The sequence below is a fragment of the Pelodiscus sinensis genome, chromosome 3 (genome assembly GCF_052426305.1).
Source record: "Pelodiscus sinensis isolate ZL-2025 chromosome 3, ASM5242630v1, whole genome shotgun sequence".
Lineage (NCBI taxonomy): Eukaryota > Metazoa > Chordata > Testudines > Trionychidae > Pelodiscus > Pelodiscus sinensis.
In genome coordinates, this window is record NC_143054.1 from 116,547,151 (window position 1) to 116,562,679 (window position 15,529).

The 15,529-nt window shown below is 44.8% G+C and overlaps 1 protein-coding gene across 1 annotated transcript in view; it reads right to left on the reverse strand.

The window, feature by feature from the left end:
• Positions 1–1,145, reverse strand: part of AGPAT4 (1-acylglycerol-3-phosphate O-acyltransferase 4) — an 87,346-nt gene extending 86,201 nt beyond the window's left edge. The window contains exon 1 of the mRNA XM_089777316.1: positions 990–1,145. The gene's annotated coding sequence lies outside the window, so the exon portion shown is untranslated. The remainder of the gene's footprint in view (positions 1–989) is intronic.
• Positions 1,146–15,529: the final 14,384 nt, after the last annotated feature.

Sequence of the window (15,529 nt, forward strand, 5' to 3'; positions counted from 1 at the left end):
ATTTCACAGCTGAACAATGCTCTATAGTTTAAAGATTTGGACTAACAAATGCAAAGTTGTGCAGGCTAAGTGGATCTACTTATATTATTGTTGACAGGTTGAACATATTCATTTAGAAAGAAAACCAGAGCTTTCAAACAAACAAAAAAGCCAACCAAAACTTTAAAACAAAAATTCAGTACTAAGCACACAGTCTCTTCTTCACGTTGCTCTCAGGTTGTAGAGGTTATGGAATTCTTCTAAGTACAATGTGAAATGAATACAATGCATTTATTTCAATACATACCTATGTTTCATTCAAACCACTAATTATTTAGACACGATACAGCCCTCTTGATGTAGAAAGCATCTTCATGAAAGCACAGTAAATAGATGGTCACAAATGTCTGTTTCCAAGGCAACTCTATCCCTCCCCTACCCTCCCCCCTCCTCTAACCTCCTCTATTGTGATAGGGGAAAACCAAAATGAAAGTGGAGAGGAAACAACAAATGTGTGCTGCATCCTAGTAACTATCACTCCAAATCATGCAACAAATGCACAACTGTGAAAGAAAGAGAGATATTTATATTTAGGACACAGTCCATGGTATTTGTAGTTTCCATGGAAACACTGTGAAGAAAAGAAAAAGCATGTTGCATGACACAAAGGAAGCCAACATGCAACAGGAAAATTCTCGTTGACCCCATTCTTTTCCAAGTAAAATGATTAAATGTACTAACCCCGCCCCTCCTAAAACTAAGGTACTACACAAATGAAGAAAAAGGAAAAATAATCAGAGCAGTCCTTTCCTATAAGCCTGCAAACCTGATGCTCGCCTCTACCACACGCTGCTCACATAAACACACACCTCATTGTAGCCTGCTTCTTTCTGTCCTTTGATTCTCTGCACTCAATGTCTTTTTTTTTTTAAATCAAGCCAAGTAAAGAAGAATACTTCTGAAAATGTAAAGTTCTTTGGAGGTAGCATGAATAATATCATATCACATACCTTGTGCCTGCCAGACCTTGACATATGTGCTTAGAAATCAGAGACAGAAAGGGAAAGAGAGACTCTAGTTGCCACTAGTTTGCATAAGCTGCCTGTAAGTCAGCCAACACTGGAAAGAAAGCCAGACTCCACCCTGGGGTGGTACCTTAAAAAAAAGTGGCTCTGAGCTGACGTTTCTCCCTACCACATGTCACTTCCTTTTAAAGCTACAATTCAGCAGTATGGACGAGATGGCTACTTACTGGTGTACTATCTATGACTCACCCCCTTCCCCACCAAGTAGTAGAAGGAAGTGGTTCACGTTTGAAAATACTGTCACAGAAACCTCCCGCTGAAATGCAAACAATAGCCTATTGTATATCATTTTTATTCTAGCTCTCTTGATCCTGTTGCTTCCATTTACAGAGAAAGCTTCATCTTTCTTCCTGTGCTAGCAGTGGTTTTAGTGTCATGCCCTAAATACCTTGGCTAAATTAGATCATTATTAATTGAAAAGGAATATGATCAATTTGCATTATGCAAAGCAATAACAGCATCTTTTCCTTCAAGTTACTAAGGAGCACAGGAGTTGCAACAATTGAGGCAGAAAAACAAATATACAGGTGGCTAAGACTTTTTTTAATATGATATTTTAAGTATAAGCATAGCTGATCTGATACCATTTTACTTTTTTAGCACACTGAGCATTTTTTTAAAGAGAACAATTGCTTCTAGTCATACTGTACTTGTTGCATCCTCACATGCTGATTAGAGGCTTTGTGTTAGAGCTAGAACATAGGAATTGAGCGCTTAATCCAATAAGAATTCTGGTGGCATAAATGTTTGGTGCCATGAAGAACCCTAAAGGAGCTAATGTTTTATAATGAGTGAATCTGAGACAGACTGACCAAATGGCCATATGATCAATATAAACATCTTATAGGACACACATGATGTCCAACAGAGATATCGGGGAGGAAACCCCCAGAATGCCTATTAGTTAAAAAATGGGGGAGACTAAACTAATCTGGGGATAACAAAAATATTCAGATGGCAGGTTTCCAAATACTGAATATTCTGACACACAATATTCACCATCTGTGGAACCAAAACATTTACTGAGAGTCTTTGACTGTTGAGTGGAAAGCAGATTTTATGAATGAACACAATGAGAAATACCAAGAGCACAGCAAAATGGTAACATGCAAAAGCAAAGCACGATTAACCATCACTGCAGAGTTCCAAACACCATGAGCTCAAACTGTAAAACACATAATACAGTCTTTAATTACAGGATCACAGCTAGAAAATTTACCTCACTCACCTGAAAATTATCTTTCAGGTAGGAGAATAAGTCTCTAAACTCCCTATGGATGGATTTTTCAGTCTCCCATACCGCAGGAAGTAGAGACAAACATTTTTGATTGTCTAGGGCTGACTCTCCAAACAACACCTCCCACTGAAGAGCCATGCTGGAGAATTGATTCCATTAACTGTCATATATGAATAAAACCTTGCATTAAAAATAACAGCACTGCCCAAGAGCAACAAGTAGTAACCTGCCTTCAGTAGATTAAGTATACAAACATTTTCCCATCAACTCTCCCTAAAGAAAAAAAATCCCGCATTACTATCGAAAATCAACCTCCCAATAGAAGAAAATGAAAAGCACAAGATGGGATGAATTTATGGACCCATCCTCCTACCAGAACATAAATATTCAGAGGAGATCATTTACTCATTCTTACGGTGGAGGATGGGTCTATAAATTCAGTAGCAATAGGATTTTTGTACCAGTACCCACCCTTACTTCCAGTAACTAATTGTTGGGTGGACTACAAGTGAGCTACATCATGCAGAACCCTCCTTCATCTTACTGAGGTTTATCATTCTTACACAATTTAGGGAACATATGCAGAGATGGCCAAGCTGCAGCCCTGCAAATTTGTTCACATGGACTATTGGATCTGTTAGCCCATGAAGACTGCCAGTGACTTCATGGACTGGCCTTTAATCTGGGTTGGAGACACTTTCCACTTGGTTTTATATGACTAGAAATTTTCCATCTAATAGATCCTGCCGCGGAGGGCCTGGAACCTTTGAGTCCACTAATCTTGTGATGTATTAGACATTATCCATAAGAAGACTCCAACTCTTGGCTCTTTTCACTTTTTGGGGGGATGTCAGAGAGCAGAGATGCAGCATAAGCAAGTGCTGCTGTGGCAAAAAAAAAAGAAAAAAGAAAAAAGAAAAAGAAGCAGCAGCAGCAAATACCGAAGCTCTGAGGCATTTCCGTAGATCCTGCAGAGGGCTGATTCCACCCTTTTGTCAAAGATATCTTTTGACAGCAAGGACAGTGTCCTTAACATGGGCTGATGAGGCTGCATCCATTTGAGGAAAAGCAGTGTGACTGATGGATGTTACTGAATTTTTTGGCTCATTTGATCGGATGCTTGGCCTTCATTGGATTTTCTCATTTCACCTTTGCAGCCTTAAGCAGGACAGCTGGGATGGGAACATAGAGGTGATTTTTACAGACTTTTGGAAACTATTCTCATGTGTTGCCTGTCCATTTGACTTCCCCTTCATTCACACTGCATTCTTTTTGACTGAATGCTTAGGGAGATAGCAAGAAAGGAACTGTTCTTCTCAAAATATACGTGGGAAAACAGTTCCGAGAACAAGAATTCTTGGTGAACATCTTGGGTTTCCTCTACTTTGGATTTTGAAAGAATACTCCCCTGTTCTAAGGAGAAGTGTCTAGACCAGGGGTGGACAAAAGGGCCTCCGCAGGTCAATCCTGCCCACGGAGGCACTGCTGCTTCCCTGCCCCCAGGGCAGTCAAGGCCAGGGGGCAGGGGGAAGCACATGGAGTTTCCTCTGCCCTGCCCCTGTCCTGCAAGGAGCATGTGGCATTTAAAAGCACCATGTGCTCCTGGCAGGGCGGGAGGAGATTTCATGTGCATCCCCCCCCATCCAAGCCCTGATTTTCATGGGTGCAGAAGGGGGAGCACGAAAAGTCTCCTCCCATTGCCAGAGGCACGGGCACCTAGGGGAAACCTCGGAGGCGGAGACTTCACTCACTCCCCCACCACCAGATCAATCATGGTCTGTGGGTGGGGAAGCAGGCAAGTGTCCTGGCCCTGCCCCTTCGGGTGTGACCCAGGGCCATTTCAAAAATTTCTGAAATGGCTCCCGGTAAAAAATTATTGTCCATCCTGGTCTAGACATAAAGGATTTCTTAGCTTTATGTCTGCATTAGTGACACTAACTCCACAAAGGAAGACTAGATGGACAGAAGGCTGACAATTTGAAGCCATGAGAGTCCAAGGCAAAACACTCGTGCCTATGTTGGCTACCCTTATGTATTCTCTTGTGTCTGGTCACCTCATATGGAGAGGAGAAAGAGGTGGTGGTGATGGAGAAAACAGGTCATCGGATGAGTTGTTTTTCCTACACCTGCTTGCAGATCTAGCGCTGCATTTTTAGTCCTTTTCCCTGCCTCACCTGAGATCCAGACAAGAGGAGAGCAAAGGAGATAAGAAATAACCTGTATGCCTGCATTTATCATGTGTCCTGGTTTTTTTTTTTCTTCCTTTGGGAGGACTGTAAGATAGCTGCTGAGGTGAAAGTGCCCAGAGTCATTTTAAAAAGGCAGCCTGGGGAATGTGATTCTAGCTCAAAAATAGCCACTGTGACCCTGCTATGACAGAAGAGGGAGCATTAGCGGGATGCTGATTTCTTTTGGGACCCCTAAGGAATGAAGGAGGCGCTCTGACTGTAGCATGCACACTGGCAGGTAAGCCCCCCATGGCAGTGCTTTGTCAGGAAGAGGGAAAGTGATGGGAGTTTGGGGAGTTTAAAGTGTGTTGATTCTGCTGACGGGGGCTCCTGGGGTTTCCACAGTTTTGCCAAAGACAGGGCCCAGGCTGCAGACTGAGCCCCATTATATTGGTCGGTCCCATTTTTCAGCAGCTTGACTTTCTTGGCCTTTCTTTTATCCACAGCCACTTGCTTTCTAATCACAGCAGCACCACACAAGGGAAGCAAAAGGAACACTTTTCCACCTTTGATACAGTCGGCCAAAGGTGCTGAGCCGAGTACAGACAGAGTCAGATTGAGGGGTAGGCAATATAGGAATGTGCAAATCCAATTGGTGGGGACCCCTAACTACATTCCAGCTGGTCTGATTCAGGAATGAGTGCTAGACTGGATCCACATCACTGTGGAGGAGGAACAGCACTAGCTGACCCGCCATCATACATCTATACTGCTTCCTTCTTGTGCAAAAGCCTATGCAAATGAAGCACAGATTAGCATATTGCCTCACATCATTTGCATAATTAATTAGGGGCTGCTTTTGCACAAAACCCCCCTCTTGTGCAAGAGCCATTCTGCCTGAAAAAATGAGGAAGAACGGCTCTTGCACAAGAGGGGGTTTTTGCGCAAAAAGGAGCTGTGTAGATGGCTCCTTTTTGTGCAAAAGCCTCTTGTGCAAAAACGGCCTCTAATATGCTAATCCACACTTCGTTTGCATAGGCTTTTGCATAAGCAGGAAGCCGTGTAGACGTAGCCCCACTTAGATTTAGCACTCCATCGTGACAGGAATGGAGGCATGGAGTTCTGGGGCTACAATTAAGCAAGCAGCGTTAGGACCCTGTGAACTGTCATGTTTGGCCCTGCTGGGTGGCTGTCAGGATGGAGGTCATTAGTGCCAAACCTGATCAGGCAATTGGGTGGCTAGAGCTTCCATTGCTCCTTCATGCGACTGTGGGGTTCGCTCTTTTACTAGGACCCGAATGAAACCAGCCAGAGCTTGGTTGACAGCACCTGGATGGGGAGCTGCAGTAAATTCCTGCATGACGGAGTCAGCCTGGAAAGGGGCAGCAGGGGTGCTGATGGGTTAATCTCTAGGTACAGATCCCACCCTTTCCCATCTTGCTTTTTCTGCTATTGCCCGAGGCTGATTTGAGGGAGAGTTTGGTAGAAACTCCCACAGTTGCCTAGAGTCCCATAGGGTACATTTAAATAGCTTTACTATTGGCCAGTAGTCCTGTCCTAAAAAAGTCAAAAGCTGAGGAAAACAAGACCTAGAAATAAAGAAAGGAAATCAATCAGATGATGGGTCATCAGAGGGACCTGACTTTTAGCCTGCTGCTCCTTTGCAGGCAGAGAAAAATCTGGAGGGGCTTGTAAATGGGAGAAGTTTTCTGGAGAGTCAGCCTTGCCAATCTGCCTTCTGAGTGAGGGGCAATGGTTCTCAAGCCTTTGGGGCTCAGGACCTGTTTGTGAACATCAATGGCTAATGATGCCCCCGTAAATTGCTTTAGTGCAAAAGCAATCTAGCTTACTAAATATCTTAGCCATGCACACATTACTGTGATAAATACTAAATAAGTGCATCCTACATAGTCGTGGCTCCGAGCCCATGGGGCTGGCTGGGCTTAGCTCCCCAATCCAGGCATTGAGACATCTGAGGGCTGGCCAGGCCAAATTAGTGTGACCTGGCAAGGATGTTATAACCAGGTGCAGGTGGGCACTGCACCATTCACTCCAATTTGGTCCATCTGGTCCCTTATCATGATGACAGAGGGCCATGTGGTCCAAACCTGAGTGGCACTGCAACCCAGAGCACCAGGTAGAAACTCCTGAAGTAGAGAGCCAAGCCCAGCCAGCCCTAGGCCCCGAAGCCACCCCTGAAGGATCAACCCTCCCTTCTAAGGATCTTTCCTCCTTGGGTAGGACCTAATCCCCAACCTTTTCCCCCAAGGGACAAGACCCAGCAGTCTGACCCTTCCTGATCCCTTCCAGGTCTCCCACCAACCCCTTTGATAAGTTCTGGAAACTCAATTTTGGGTCAGAACCCATAGAGTGAAAAAGTGTGGTATGAGGGACTGCAAAAACCCATCACTGCTGAATTGCTGGACTCCTTTCTACACAAAGAAATGCTTTTCCATAACTTCTGATTCATTCATGCACAGGATGGCCAGTGAATGAATCAGGGCTGTGTAGTGAAGGAGGCTGTTATCTGTAAATCCCTTTCTTCAATCTTTGCAAAAGTCAGGATGTGTGTAGAGAATTAATCTGGGAATTTCAGGAAGAACAAGGATAGTCTTATGGTTAAATCAGCTCAAAACTGTTGTGGACAACTGGATTCTAACTTTGCCAGAGGGTCCCACATGATGCTGGACAAGTCACTGAAACTGAACTTTTTTCTAATTGGGGGTCCCTCATTTTCAGAGAGCCCAGTCTGAGATCCTGGGGTCTGATTTTCAGAAATTCTGCTGCCCTCACAGGCATAACTAAAGTTAATGTGACCTGTGCATGCTAAGCACCTGTGAAAAATCAAATCCCATACATCTCAGGTTTGGCACTCAATCATTGAGGAGTCCCAAATTAATAGAAACTAGCAGGTTTAGTTGTAATCTCTGTATGTCTCAGTTCCCCATCTGCAAAATGGGAATAATACACTTCCTTCCTTTAAAGAAAGTTGTAAAGATAAATTCATTAATATTTGTGAAGCTCTCAGGTACTACTGTAATAAAGGTCATAAAAACATCCCTCTGGGGTATCTGGGATTGGCCACTGTTGGAAGACAGGATACTGGGCTAGATGGACCTTTGGTCTGGCCCAGTATGGCCGTTCTTAGTAGTTTTGTATTCAGAACAGGGTTTGAATAGAATCAAGTAAATATGGCCTACGACCACACTTGGAATAAAGAAGAATAAAAAAGAAATATCCAACAGCTGCTTCATTCCCTAAACACCATCTCTCTGAACATTGAAAGAGGCAAACATTCTGTGGAAAAAATGTGATAATTTAATAAGAATATCATAATGCACAAATGGGACCCAATTGAGACTACACAATCAACCCAAACTTTGGCATTTCATAACTTTTGAGTGCTTCACTTTGCAATATTAATAACATTTTGCTATGTAGCTTTATTGTTTGTAAATGTATTTACTTGTAGTGAGTCACATCCAAATACTCCAGTCAGGATCAGAACTTCATAGGGTAAGACTTCATAAAAACCATACACAAAGCCAAAGATCCCACTTACCATTTGATAACTCAATTTACAGGCAGTCCCCGAGTTACGCGGATCCGACTTACGTCGGATCCGCAGTTACGAACGGGGCCGTTCCTCTCCCTGGTCTCCAGCAGACCAGGGAGAGGAAGCAAAGCGGCGGAACACGTGGGCAGCGGACAGGGCTGTCCGCTGCCCACGCGCTCCGAGGCTTGGCTCCCACGCGCTCCGAGGCTTGGCTCTGCATTGCCCCCCCCCCCCCGTCCCCCTGGTCTGCAGACCAGGGAGATGGGGGGAGGGGAGGCAAAACAGAGCCAAGCCGCGGAGCGCGCGATCAGCTGACAGCCCAGACGTGTCTGGGCTGTCCGCTGCCCACGTGTTCCGTGGCTTTGCTCCCCGTCCCCCTGGTCTGCAGACCAGGGGGACGGGGAGCAAAGCAGAGCAAAGCCACGGAGCCCGAGGGCAGCAGGACAGCCATGGCGCGTCTGGGCTGTCCCGCTGCCCCCGTGCTCCATGGCTTTGCTCCGGACACCTGTGGTACAGCGGCTGGGGCACTGCCAGTTGGTCCCGTAGCGCCGCTCTGGGCGCTACTGGACCAACCGGGCAGCACCCCAGCTGTTCTGCCCCAGGCGTCCTGATTCATCCACTGCTGGTCTGATTCAGCAGCGGCTGAATCAGGATGCCTGGGGCAGAGCAGCTTGGGTGCTGCTGGGTTGGTCCAGTAGTGCCGAGGAGCGGCGGCACTACTGGACCAACCCAGCAGCACCCCAGCTGCTCTGCCCCAGGCGTGCCCAAGTCAGCCGCTGCTGAAACTGACCAGTGGCTGACTACAGGAAGCCCCTGCCCCGGGCTTCCTGTAATCAGCCGCTGATCAGTTTCAGCAGCAGCTGACTTGGGGATGCCTGGGGTTCTTAAGTTGAATCTGTATGTAAGTCAGAACTGGCGTCCTGTATGTAAGTCAGAACTGGCGTCCAGATTCAGCCGCTGTTGAAACTGATCAGTTTCAGCAGCGGCTGAATCTGGATGCCAGTTCCGACTTACATACAGATTCAACTTAAGAACAAACCTACAGTCCCTATCTTGTACGTAACCCGGGGACTGCCTGTATAGTGATAGCTCTTTGATCTACCTCAGCAAGCTCCTCATAAAAAACTGTAAATGCCACTACCTAGTTCTGGCAGCTGGAAACCAGCTCTGCCTACACATGCGGTATAATTGCCCTACAGATCAGCTTTCAAAAGCTCAACCACAGCCTAAGGACTTATCTACACTAGAAAGTTTTGCAACTTTAAACCTTCTAGTTCAGTTAAAGCAGTAAAATCGCCTACTGGGGATATAATTCTATCAGTTTAAAAGTGCCAAAATTAGCTATACTGATTGCAAGGCACCTTTATACTAGAATAGCTGCATCCATACTTGGGCCATTACTAATCTTTTTAAATGTAGGCCAGACCTACATGTAACACATGCTAATAATATTTTAGCTATTTTATCCTATTTTGTGTGCCCAGTACACACAAACAGAAATGACCTGTTAAAGTCAGACTCCCCATGGACACAGTTATTTCTGTATCTGAGTTATTCTTTATGCATATCAGAAAAGCTGTGTTGAATACAGACATAATATTAAATGAGTAGGTGTCCACCTGAGTCCTTAACAAGGTCCATATATATATATATATATATATATATATATATATATATATATATATATATATATATATATGAATGACAGATGGTAATTGGAGGAGATAGGAGAAAAAAATCTTTTCAAAGGGTTTCTTTCTTTGAGTGTGGTTTCATTTTTAGTAACAAATCTGTAAGTTCAAGTCAGTGACAAGTACAGTAAAACTCCATTAGTCCGGCATCCAATGCTCCGGGACTCCTGATGGTCCGGCACCATCAGGAACCCGGAAGTGCTGGGGCAGCCGGATAGGCTTCCCCCATTCAGCTGCTGCTGAAACTGACCAGCAGCTGAATCGGGGAATCCGGGAGCAGAGCAGCTGGGGAGCTGCCGGATTGGTCTCGTGGGACCAACCCAGCAGCACCCCATCTGCTCTTGGGGACGCCTGGGGCAGACCAGCTGGAGTGCTGCCGGGTTGGTCCCGCAGCGCCAAAGGATGGCGCTGCGGGACCAACCCGGCAGGACCCCAGCTGCTCTGGCCCAGGGGTCCCAGATTCAGCCGCTGCTGAAACAGATCAGCGGCTGATTCCAGGAAGCCCGGGGCAGAGCAGCTCTGCCCCGGGCTTCCTGGAATCAGCCGCTGATCTGTTTCAGCAGTGGCTGACTTGGGGACCCCTGGGGCAGAGCAGCTGGGGTGCTGTCTGGTTGGTCCCGCAGCGCCGAGGGGCGGCACTACGGGACCAACCCTGCAGCACCCCAGCTGCTTTGCCCCAGGCGTCGGGATTCAGCCGCTGCTGAAACTGACCAGCAGCGTCAGTTTCACCAGCAGGCTGAATCCGGACTCCTGAGGCAGAACAGCTGGGGTGCTGCGGGGTTGGTCTCATAGCGCTGCCCCTCAGCGCTGCAGGACCAACCCGGCAGGACCCCAGCTGCTCTGCCCCAGGGGTCCCCACGTCAGCCACTGCAGAAACAGATCAGCGGCTGATTCCAGGAAGCCCCAGGCAGAGCAGCTCTGCCCCGGGCTTCCTGGAATCAGCTGCTGATCTTTTTCAGCAGCAGCTGAATTGGGGACCCCTGGGGCAGAGCAGCTGGGGTCCTGCCGGGTTGGTCCCGCAGCGCCGTCCTTTAGCGCTGCGGGACCAACCCGGCAGCACTCCAGCTGGTCTGCCCCAGGCGTCCCCAAGAGCAGCTGGAGTGCTGCTGGGTTGGTGCCGTAGCGCCGCCCCTCGGCGCTGCGGGACCAACCCGGCAGCACCCCAGCTGCTCTATTGCAGGCATCCCCGATTCAGCTGCTGCTGAAACTGACCAGCAGCGGCTGAATCAGGGACGCCTGGGGCAGAGCCAGACTATCGTAAGGGGGGGCCCCTCCCACCCCACTCCAGACCCCTCATAGCCCCCCCCTTCTGATAGTCCGGCATATCTCATAATCCGGCACCCCCTGGGTCCTAAAGGTGCCGGATTATCAGAAGTTTACTGTACATACATTCTTTTTATAGAAAGTTGTTTCTTACGCTAATAAGACATTGAGGATCATATTTTCAAACAGTCTCCTAAATTGCCCTTTGCAGGTTTAGGCCTAGTATTTGTGTGTTCTCTTGTTTGCCTAAAAATGTTGCCTTTATATATGCAAATATAAATAAATTACATGAATACTTTAAATATCCAGTTTTCCTGGGCCTAGGGAGAGATTTGTTGTTGGTTTCTTACTAAAGCTGTGCCTGCAACATACTAGGGATTCTAAAACCCCTTAGTATATAGGAAAACTTGGATCTGTCTCACATTTTGCAACTCACTCCGTTCTTGGTAACTGAGTGCCCTAAAGAGAGATCTGGACACCCTCAAACTCTGAAGTTTTAAAATTGGATCCCATCTTTTTGGATCAGATGATTGGTTTGGTAGCTTTTGCATGTGAAAACTGATGGGAGCAAATCAACTACAGGAAGTCCCCGGGTTACGTACAAGATAGGGACTGTAGGTTTGTTCTTAAGTTGAATTTGTATGCAAGTCGGAACTGGTACATATTGTAGGGGAAACTCCAGCCAAACATTTCTCCAGAGCTCAGTTTTATTCTCCCACACCTCACTTCCCTCAGTCCTTTATTCTCAAGCTGAGGTGTCTTCTGAGAAAAGCCACTCCGCGTCTCCCTGGTCTGCTGGGGGGAAGCAGCTAGTGCGGGGTTGCCTCACCCCGTTTGTAAGTAGGGATCCGATGTAAGTCGGATCCATGTAACCCGGGGACTGCCTGTAGACACAATTCATGAGTGGCTTTGATGTTACATTTTACTGAAAAATAAAAACGTGTGATAACTGTTAATATAAGAACTGAAGTAAAATGTACACAGTAGAGTAACTCGATCAGCTAATAGGAATGTTTTGCTTTGAGCAAAGTTTAGGTAATTTTCTGTGCCAATGCCTAAAGCATCCAAGTCTGATATTTTGACAATAATGACCTCATCTTTTCTCTATGCCTAACTAAATTGATTAGATATTGAAAACTGCAACAATGTTTTGCATTAAAAAAACCTAAGTGACAAGTAGAAAAAAAAAACAGTTGTGACCAGAGAGAATCTTGTGGTTCCAGACAGAAGGGGTTCAGAGAAGGGCGATGAAAATGAATAGGGGCTCCACTCTACTGGAATATAAAAGTGTCTGATAGCTGTTAATATGGAGTTACCTGGGGGATGAAGTGCTCCCTCCTACCCCCATGTTAGAGATAATTTTGGAGTCAAAGGCATGAAACCAATTTCTTAAAACAAAAGTGGATATAACTTTTAGTTATCCAGGAAGCAAGTACCACTTTTACTGCAGGCCTTTCAGAAACAGAGCTACACGCACATCCCATCAGACAAATTCTGGGCTTGCCCAAAGTGGAAGTGAACAGGGCTTGTGTATAGCTTTGTTTACATCAGGGTTACCACATAGAAGGCCAGGTTTACAGCTTTCCAGAAGTTTATGGATGACACCTAATTTGTGTATATAATTACAGACTAATAACCAGATGCAAATCCACACAACCCTCATTTTTGCTTGCACATGGACCTTTCTTCATAGACAAATATAAATGTTTATTAGTTTGCATTAATGTTGCAATAGTGCCTAGATGCCAACTAGGTAAATGTTCCAGTGTGCTAGGAGCTATACTAATATATAGAAAATTATAATCCATACAAAATGGACTTGTTGTTTGATGTAATCAGATTCCCTTGGGCCACTCTAGTTTCCATGACAAAGTTACAGTAAGAGCCGTATTTGATGTGCTGTCTACATTTCAACCTACTTTTAGCTGGAAAAAAATAATTTTAACTGTTATTTTTTTTAAACAGTGAGCACAATACTCATCCTCACGCAGAACACAGGCTTGGGAGGCACACTATACACCCACACACCTCTTACAATCCACATTCCAGTTGGTGGTACTGAAAGCCTGGGAATGAAGCTCACATCTTGCTCAGCCTCAGTTCAGACATGCATCCTTTGACGTCATGTCAATAAAGATTCATTCAAGCTATCCTTTTCCAAACAGATTTTCTGGATCCAAATTGTTCAGCTTGACAGCAGCACAATATATTCCTGTATGGCAGATGTTATAGACATCCAGTGCCTAAACTCATACTTTCTTCCTATTGAAAGTAACTGAAATCTAGTCTTATGTTAAGATGTAGTCTATTTGTTTTAAATAGCTAGAGATTGCATCTCATGATACCTTCTAATCTCAATTACATATTAGCACTTGTAATCCTCTTAATAGAAGAGATCCTGCATTCATAACAGGACTCGGGGACATCTGATTCCTGATCTCTGAGGGTCCAATTCCATAAGATATCTTGCAGAGTACAACAATACTGAATATGAGCAAAGGTAGCAAAACTGGGCTACAAAGAATGTATATCACTTCAAAATCCTATTCCCTACACTGCTTATATCTTTAATAAAACAGTAAAATATTTGAAGAGATCAACTTTTAAATTATCCATGTTAACAAAGCCAGACATTCATTAGTTAAAACAAGACCCAGCACATGTAAAATCTACAGACTTAATAGTTCTTGACAACGTCTGTTACAGGCACCAAGGAACAAAACAACAACAAAAAAACAAGAGGCATTTTATTATACAACTTCTGCTTCTGCTATTTTGGGTAAGAAACAGTCAACAGGAAGCAGAGCAGCAAAGAGAATTAGAGGAGAAGAATTTGGAGAAAAGCAAGGCGAAGTGAAATAGAACAGAAGAGAACAAACAGTGACAGGGAAAAAAGGTAGAAAAGAAGTTCAAATGTCTATTTGATAAGAGAAAAACAGGAAAGATTTGTATTGTTTGCCTTAGGCTGCCCAAACCTCTATGGTACCTTTGCAAAAATTCCACATACTGCTAACTATAGAACTAATAAAATGAAAGATAAAAGATGCTCCACCTATCTAAAATATAGAGAAGAAAACAGAGACATAAAATAAATAATATTAGGTGCCACTGGGCAGAATTCAGAAATCCCCCCACAAAGAAACTCTAAAATCATAGGATATGTCACTTTTTATTGTAACCATAATTTTCTCCTTTCTTAGTATTGTGGTAAATGAGTTTTGACTGATATTAGCATGTATTGCTTTAGTGATACATTCTACTTCATGTGAATTGGTTCAGCAGCAGCCCCAGGGCCTATCCTCCACTTACTACACCAGTTTTAAAACTAGCTGAAGTGGTCTTAAACTGACATTATGAAGGGGACACTCAAGCTTGTGAGAAGTCTGATGACCCCTGATTAAGTCAGGCAAGTGTGCTGTTAAAACAGGCAGGGCTTTGTCTTGGCTATAAGGATGATCTAAATATTAGCATATATCTATTGGGCATGCTCAAAAGTAATTATTCACATATTAGGTAAATATATAACATTTTTCTAATCTAAGGCATCTGATCCTGTACCCAGTCTCATTCCTTAGATTGATTCCAGTGGATACAGGATCAAGCTCTTAGTCTAATCCATACCTTCAACAGAAACTCTTTATATGCCATGTTTCAAGGGAGAGAAAGTTTTGCACTTTGTGATACTAGCAAAAGAGCAGCAGACAGAAGAAAAGTTATTGCCCAGTCTGAGGCTCTGCAACAAGGAGTAAAACTTAACGTATGAAATATATCAAGCTTTCATCCCAATACAAAATTCAGGGAACATCACAAGGAAATTTAATGATCTAGTGGCAGCAGAGCTGTTTGTAAAGAGCTAACATTTTCCAGTGAAAGATCCAGGACAAGAAACAGAGGCTGCTTGTGACACAAGTACTGGGTAGCTCAGCAAAGCCTAAATCTCCTCAATCTTAGACTATTTAAAAAACAACACTGCTCTTAAAAGCAACATTACAGAAAAGTGAACCTATAGTTCTCAATGAAGTAGTATACCTGTGCAGTGATAGAATAGTAGACTGGGCTTCTCAGTGCTTCTAACTATTATTTACATTTACTCATCTTGGATACTTAACCCTAATATAGTCTGACCAGGACCACTGATAGGGGAGGGAGGATGTGGGGGCAAAGGGGCCAATTGCCCGGGGGCCTGATGATTCAAAGAGGTCTACAACTCCAGGTTTAGCAGCGGTGGCTAGAGCTCTGGACCCTTTCAATTGCAGCAGAACTGCGCTGCATGCTCCAGGTGGTTCTGAGAGGTGGTGGGAGGGGGAGGATTGGTCCACCCAGTGCTAAGGCTCCGCCCCTTCCACTTGAAGCCCTGCCCATTCCACCCCATACCTTTCCCACGAGCCTGTGGAGGCTGTCAGCAACCCTGATTCTGACTCTGGGCACGTCTACACTGCAACACTATTTTAAAATAACTAGCACTATTCCAAAATAACTTAGTCCGCATCTACACAGCAGGCAGTTATTTCTCATTAGTGTCAAAATACTGTCAAGCTGGAGGACTTCTT